At 46.3% G+C, this 7,961-nt stretch overlaps 2 non-coding genes across 2 annotated transcripts; one reads left to right on the forward strand and one right to left on the reverse strand.

The window, feature by feature from the left end:
* Positions 1-3,567: 3,567 nt before the first annotated feature.
* trnaw-cca lies at positions 3,568-3,639 on the reverse strand. The gene has a single exon. It is a non-coding gene; the product is annotated as a tRNA-Trp (tRNA).
* A 652-nt stretch (positions 3,640-4,291) lies between these two features.
* trnak-uuu lies at positions 4,292-4,364 on the forward strand. Its single transcript has one exon. It is a non-coding gene; the product is annotated as a tRNA-Lys (tRNA).
* Positions 4,365-7,961: the final 3,597 nt, after the last annotated feature.

Below are 7,961 nucleotides of genomic sequence, written 5' to 3' on the forward strand. Positions count from 1 at the left end.
ATGACAGATCGTGGCACATTCCAAGTTGCCACACCCAGCCCATGGGCCACAGTAAGGGAATGCTGTAAGTGTGTGTGTGTGTGTGTATGTGAGAGAGAGAGAGAGAGATAGAGAGTGAGTAGTTGCTATGGGCAATAAATGCAGGCCAGTAGACAAAGTGCAGGTCATGTATCCTAAGCCTGGTTGTTCAAACTGCAGCTCAACCTGCATGTGCTCACAGTGGCCAACATCGACCAGCAAGGCTGCACTGGACAGACCTCCTATGCTGCATCACTGGTGGTTTCCAGGTATTTCGCATAAAGGTAACTAACAGCATGACGCATTAAATTATTACTGAACTGTAAATGAAGGACCAGCTCTTAAAATCTACACTTTACCTGATACGCTATATGACCACAAGTGTATGAACACCACTTTGTCTGGGGCTGTTTTTCACGGTTTGGGCTAGGCTCCTTAGTTCCAGTAAAGGCGAATCTTAATGCAATGACATTTTAGATGATTCTGTGCTTCCAACTTTGCCGCAACAGTTTGGGGAAAGCCCTTTCAGCATGAAAATGTCCCTGGGCTCTCAGCAAGGTCCATATAGATATGGTATTGTTGAGATTGGTGTGGAAGAACTTGACTGGCCTGCACAGAGCTCTGACCTCAACCACATCCAACACCTTTGGGATCAATTGGAAAGAACTGCGAGCCAGGCCTAAACGCCCAATCACTGCACAACCTCACTAAAACTCTAACGGCTGAATGGAAGCAAATCCCTGCAGCGATACTCCAACATCTAGTGTAAAGCTTTCCCAGAAGAGTGGTGGTTGTATAGCAGCAAAGAGTGAACCTGTACCAACTCCATATTAATACCCATAATTTTGTACGAGATGCTGGATGTAAGGTGTCCACATTCTTTTGGCCATATAGTGTACTTACGCCACAATTGTTTTTTATCCTGTCATATGGTAATATTTTGTTGTGTGTGCCAGCTTCAACTGTGAAGTGTAATACTCTGCTGACCTTTGCATTGTTTGGAGTTCACCTCATTAATTGTTTGGAAAAATGTCCAAAAAATGTTAAAATGAGATATACACAAATAAATAAATCATTAACATCCACTCTCCTTTATCATCCCTCAGTCTAATGTTATCTGAAAGGTTCATCTGTTATTTGCTGTGAGTTACATTTATTATATTTGTTACATTTGACTTCTCGCACACAAGCCCTTGTCAATGAATAATTTATGCCGGCAAGCTTGTGTTTGTGGTGTTTGGTCCGTGTGTCATGTGAGCTGAATCGATGTGGTGTAAACAAATTCTCCTTCCTTACAGCTCTTTTGGGCGGGATGTTTCTGCTGTTCCAACATCTGGTCCGCGCGGCTGACGTTAATCATCAGCCAAAGCCGTGTGGGTCTTAAGGGCTTTGCTCTACATGCATGTTCAGACAGATGTAATTGGCGGACTTGTACCTGCAATATTTGGAGAAGCACTGAGTGCTTCAGGTCTCGTGGGAATGTCTACGCCAGTTCCTGTTTCCTGGTATTTATTCGTGGAGCATCATGGGATTGAGATTATTCATTACGTCATCGGCATATAGTATTATCCCTGCAGCTCTGCAGACTGCTGTAAGGCTGAACAACACTCAGGCACCTACAACAGAGAAGTGTGTTTGTGTGTGTGTGCATGTGCATACGTGTGTGTGTGTGTGTGTGTGTGTGTGTTTGGTGTGTGTGTGAGTGTGTATGTGTGTGTGTGTGTGTGTACAGCATGTTACCTATTTGTTAGGTGTATTACCTATTTAGGCCATAAGTGGGGGCCTGATTAAGTAAAGTGAGGTGCAATGTCTGGCAGTTTGGGCAGAAGCACTGTGGCCTGTTGAGTGGGGAAGTGCAGTGATATCTAAGACAGGTAAGTGTCGTGACCTGTAGGAGAGGTAAGTGCAGTGACCTGTGGGGCAGGTAAGTACAGTGACCTGTGGGGAAGGTAAGAGCAGTGACCTGTGGGACAGGTAAGTACAGTGACCTGTGGGGCAGGTAAGTACAGTGACCTGTGGGGAAGGTAAGAGCAGTGACCTGTGGGACAGGTAAGTACAGTGACCTGTGGGGAAGGTAAGAGCAGTGACCTGTGGGACAGGTAAGTACAGTGATCTTTGGGAGAGGTAAGAGCAGTGACCTGTGGGACAGGTAAGTACACTGACCTGTGGGACAGGTTAGAGCAGTGACCTGTGGGACAGGTAAGTACAGTGACCTGTGGGGTCGGTATGACAGTGACCTGTGGGGCAGGTAAGTACAGTGACCTGTGGGGTTGGTAAGACAGTGACCTGTGGGACAGGTAAGTACAGTGACCTGTGGGGTCGGTAAGACAGTGACCTGTTGGGCAGATAAGTACAGTGACCTGTGGGGTTGGTAAGACAGTGACCTGTGGGGCAGGGAGGCACTGTGGCATTGAGGTTCACTGCAGTACCTGTGTTGTTCTTTGTTGGTGGAGGCAGCTGGCTGGGAAGGGTGGAGGAGTTCCGGGCCAGGGGAGGGGGGCACCAGCACCTCCTGCAGGGGGCTGAGCTGGGAGCAGGAAGAGGAGAGGGTGACCCGGTCCCTGCGCTTCAACCGGGGCAGTATGCTCTGCCGGAACAGATCCGCCGTCTGCCCTGACAGCCTCCGGCTCGGCTTCATCATGTCCAGGGAGGAGCCCAGCGAGTACTTCCGGGTCACCCTGCGTGAGGTCAATGTACTGTTCCCTGGAGGTCACAAAAAGAGTGGGAAGGTCAGAGGTCAGGGGTCAGTGGTGTGTCACATGCTGCTTCCAGGTCATCCTGCACAAGGTCAGTGCGCTATTCCTCTGGGGAATCTAAATGAAATCAGGAGGGCTACAGCAGGTCAGGAGTCAGTGGTGAGGCACAAAAACTACCTCCAGGGTTCCCATTCTGTCTGTAGTGGTCACAACACAAGAGCAGAGGTAAGTATCACAAAGGCTGCTGGGTCAATTGGACTGATGCTCTGTGGAAAGTCTGGCTCACATTCTGTGTTGAATGTATTTTCAGTCTGGCACAGTGTACTGACACAGCCTGAAAGGAGGAGGCTACTGCTCAGGAGAAGGGATGTGTTGACTGAAATGTTCATGTTGTTAAAACTGCATTTGGAGGTCAGCAGTGTGCGTGCAGGCGTACCCAGTTCTTCCTGTCCCATGCCCGCCTGTCCTTTGCTTTTATGTCTCACAGCCTCACCCAAATCTGCTGTGTCCTGGGTTTGAGCCAATATGTATCTGTCTCCTGTGCATATCAATAAGTGCCTTGTTTTGTGCTTGGATAGCTCCGTCGGTAGAGCATCAGACTTTTAATCTGAGGGTCCAGGGTACAAGTCCCTGTTCGGATGCAGTTATTTACACTGGTTGGCACGTGTTGAATGTTGCTCTGTTTCAAGTCTTGATACATTTGTTTCACGTGTGAAAAGTATCACATACTTGTGAAATGGAAAGAGATGGTGGAATATGTGTGATTTAAAGCCTGTGTGTGCAAACCTGTTGTATTCATGCATAGCGTGCTTTCTGAGGTTGCTGCAAGCGCCTACATAAAAAGAGACTACACTGACCTCAACGTGATTTGAACACGCAACCTTCTGATCTGGAGTCAGACGTCCTGCCGTTGCACCACAAAGCCAAGCTGGTTATGAGAAATGGCTTACTCATGCCAGGTTAGCAACTGTGCTGTGGAAAATATCACTGATACTAATGCTTTTTAAAAAATCTGTCCAAATATGGATCTGAATCCTGACCCTCTGAATCATTGCCACGTTCCGGTGCATCAGTTGGTCGACCATCGGACTTTTAATCTGTGTGTCCAGTCCCTTTCAAGTCCCTGTTCAAGTGTGATGATTTGCATTGTTTGACCGACACTAAATGTTGTGAACTGGCTGTGTTTTAAATTTTGAAGCTCTAGTTTCACGTGAGAAAAGTCACGGAATAATTGCAGGGCTGCTGACCCCTGTTCCCAGAGATCTACAGGTTTTCACTCCAACCCAAACAAAGCACACCTCATTCAATGAATTAGCAGCTCAATGGGATTTTTTCGCTGTTGAATGAAATGTGCTTTGTTAGGGTTGGAGTGAAAACAGCGCTAGATCTCCAGGAAGCCCTGGATTACGGATTTCTTATCTATCTATGGAAATCACTCCTCAACGTTTCACATATTTGTCGAACAGCATATTACTATTAGTAACTGCACAGTGCCAAATACCACAGACTATGAATGTTTCATACGTTTCCTTATATGGATCCTTCTTCAGATGCACTATATCGAGCTGTTCCTTAGAGCCCGGATAGCTCAGTCGGTAGAGCATCAGACTTTTAATCTGAGGGTCCAGGGTTCAAGTCCCTGTTCGGGCGTGTGCCTTTTCATGGTTTGAATGTTGTGAAGCTGCTGTCCTTTACATATCGAAGCTTTAGTTTCATGTGTGAAAAGTCACAGATGTGACCATGGCTCCCCAACCCTCTTCCTGTCGATGCAATAATGACGATAACAGGCCATTCAGCCCAGCAATGCTTGCCTCTTTCCGAACTAAATTGTACCAAGTGCTCTGATTACCAACGGACTAGATTGTATCAAACACTGTATCAAGCCTGGTCTTGAAAATCCTCAGAGTTTCTGCCTGTACTGCATGACCTGACAGGTTATTCTACACTTTGACGACTCTCTGCCTGAAACATTGCTTCATAATGTCTGTGCAGAATTTTTCTTTTACTGATTTCCATATATGTCCCCTTGTTCCACTAACCGAACTCAACCTGAAGAATCTCTTGTATTTCACTTTGTTAATCCCTTCATGAATTTTAAAGAATCAGTCAAATTGCCCTGAAGTCTCCTTTTACCAAGCTTGAAGAGGTTAAACATGTTTACTCACAGCTTTTGTCTTTCATACCAGGAATCAGTTTGGTTGCCCTTCTTTTGTCTTATCCTGTAGCCTGTTATAAACTCACTCTGACATACATTCTGTAATACAGTCTTCATTTTGTTAATTGTGGTGCCTTATCAAATGCTTTTTGGTAATCTAAGTGTATAATATCAAAAGTCTTGTTATAGTCAGAACACTTAAGGCAGTCTGAGTACTGAATTTGCCTTCCTGTCTATTCGTAACCTCCTCTTTAGTAAAACTCCCGACAAAGTAACTATTTAAGGTATCAGCAATATCATTATTCTTATAAAGCAATGCTCCTTCTATATTCCTCTACTTGACATCTTCCATAACTTTCCTTTTCCTGCTACAGTATTTTGCATCTTGAGTAATTTGTCTTTCAAAAAACCTCCTAGTTACCCTTAATCAGCATAAGCAGCCTTTTTGATGCACAAGTTTTCAAGATACTCTTTGGCTGGATTCACACCAGATCAGATTGCCACAGGGTTGTGCGGCAAAAACGGCAGTCTTCCCATTCATTTGAATGAGGGGAGTGCGTTTAGGCTGCGGCAGTGGTTGACCGCATGGGGTGCCGAAAAAAAACGCAGCGGCCTGCGGCAAGAAAGTTGAACCAGAATCAACTTTTGCCGGAACGCAACCCGACGTCACGCTACAGTGGCCAATCACGTAAGTTGTTTAAATGACCATGTAGCAGTCCGCTGTTTACCGAGGCACTGTCAGATGAATTACTGATGCGATTCATTTCCTAAGATTTGATTTTATCATTGTCATCGTGATTTGACAGTACCGGGTAATGGGACGAGTACCGAAACAACAATTAAGCTACTAGCTAAATATCAATTCCGAACGTCGAAATTAAGCTGTATAAAAGATTAGCTATTTAGCAGTTCTTGCATGTTAGTTTATTGTACCTAGCACTATGGAGTTCATGGACCAAATGATGATACTCTCCCAGTTGTGTCCTCGCTTGGTTTAGTTTGTGTACCCGGCTTCGACGTCTGCGTCTGACTGGCAGTCTACGCTGCAAAATAACGATAGCAAAAAGCTTCCTTCGGTTTGCGTTTTTGTCCATTTTTTTTTTTTTTGAGTTAGAGGACAGGAAATGGAGGGGGGGGGCTGTTAAAGTTCACAACACGACGTCACACGAATAGGCCACGTAGTGACACGCCCACACCGCCACGGCAAGGTGCTGCATTGCCTGATTTGGTGTGAATGCAGCCTTAATCGCAGAAATTCGTTTCACCAGCGCAACTGCAGCTCTGAAATTCTTTGCTGTCAAAAAACACAACCACTGACCTCAACATGATTTGAGCACGCAACCATCTGAGCTGGAGTCAGACGCGCTACCGTTGCGCCACGAGGTCTGACAGCAGATGTTGTCTGGGTGACTGACATCAGGTCTCCATATTTCTATGTAGAAGTAACTGTTTGGTGCCTGATATCACAGACTTTGAATGCTCTATTACATGTACTCTTATCGATCTAACTCCTCTCAATCGAGAACCCTTGCCGGGCCTGGATACCTCAGTCGGTAGAGAATCAGCCTGCTAATTTTAAGGGTCCAGGGTTCAAGTGTGTGTGCATGTGTGTCTACCTGTGGTGGGGTTCAGCATCTGCTGATGTCGTTTCAGTTGGGTCATGATGGTTTCTCTGTGTTCAGGATCCTCCACTCCTGCCTCCTTTAGATCCCCCTCTGTCACATACAGCAGGCCCTGTGGAGGTGGACACGCACACACAGAGTGCATTAGAGGTGTTATAGCATTGACCCGTTAACCTGCACTCTCCTCTGTACTGAACATATGCCTGGTCTGCAGCCTGTAAAACGTTCTCCTGAAGGGGGGACAGACAGGCAGACAGACAGACGGGAGAAAGATGGAGAGACAGACAGGCAAACACAGAGACACTGACAGAGTGGGAGACTGATGAATTTTCCATACTTCTCATGTGTAATGCATGTGCTGGCAGTGCTGTTTTGCTCGTCTGACCAGTAAAGAACCATTGAACTGAGCTGACTGCCAGAAATACAAAGACAGAAGGACAGGCAGACAGGCAGACAGACAGGCAGACAGACAGGCAGGCAGGTAGACATGCAAAAGGACAGGCAAACAGGCAGTCAGACAGGAAGACAGGCAGACATACAGAAGGACAGGCAGACAGACAGACAGACCTCCAGTCCATAGTACTGTCCCTCCAGGGTCTTGGTGTACTGAGGGAGGCCGATCTGCCGCAGCCACCAGGCTATGGAACGGTTGTTCATCACTGAGGGGTCCTGAGTCCGCCCTGGCACGGGTCAAACCTAGGTCAAACCCAGGCCAGACCTGGGCTAGGTTCTGGAAAGGAGCAAAAAGACAAAGATCATCCTTATAAACTGGTTTAAACACTAAACTTCCTCTGTGTGTGTGTGCGAGTGAGCATGTGCGTATTATGTGTTTGCGTGCGTGACTGTGTATGCACGTGCAGAAACGTGTGTACACACCTGTGCATGTAGTTGTGAGCGCTCATGCGTGCATTTGTATGTGCATGTCTGTGTGCATGCACAAGCATGTATCTGTGTGTTCAAATGCATGTATGTGTACGTGTGTCTGCATGCTCGTGTGTATTCATGTGTGAGAGTGTGTCACCTTGTTTCAGAGCACGCTTGTGTTTACATGCTTGAGAGTAATTTTTTTAATGAAGGATTTGTTTGTGAAAGACAAATGCTTAGAAAATTGTCAGTAACCTTTGTTTTACACACACATACTTTTGTTTAACACCCAGCTGGTTTGCTGAATGCTGAGAGAGTATGCAGACTGACAGGTAGGGTCCTGCTCTCTACATACCAACAGCGCAGACAGCTTTATGGACGTCTATAATAATTACGAACGCTCTCGTTTTCCAGCTGGTTTTGTGTTAACAGTAGAGTGCACACATATTCTCTGCTGCTGTCTCTCTCTCTATCTCTCTCTCTCTCTCTCTCTCCCTCTCTCTCATTCACACACACACACACACACACACACACGCCCTGGCCCCATGCACCCGTATGCACACATACGTATGCAAACACACACGCACACACACACACACACACACA

The sequence above is a fragment of the Anguilla anguilla genome, chromosome 2 (genome assembly GCF_013347855.1).
Source record: "Anguilla anguilla isolate fAngAng1 chromosome 2, fAngAng1.pri, whole genome shotgun sequence".
In the NCBI taxonomy this organism is placed as follows: domain Eukaryota; kingdom Metazoa; phylum Chordata; class Actinopteri; order Anguilliformes; family Anguillidae; genus Anguilla; species Anguilla anguilla.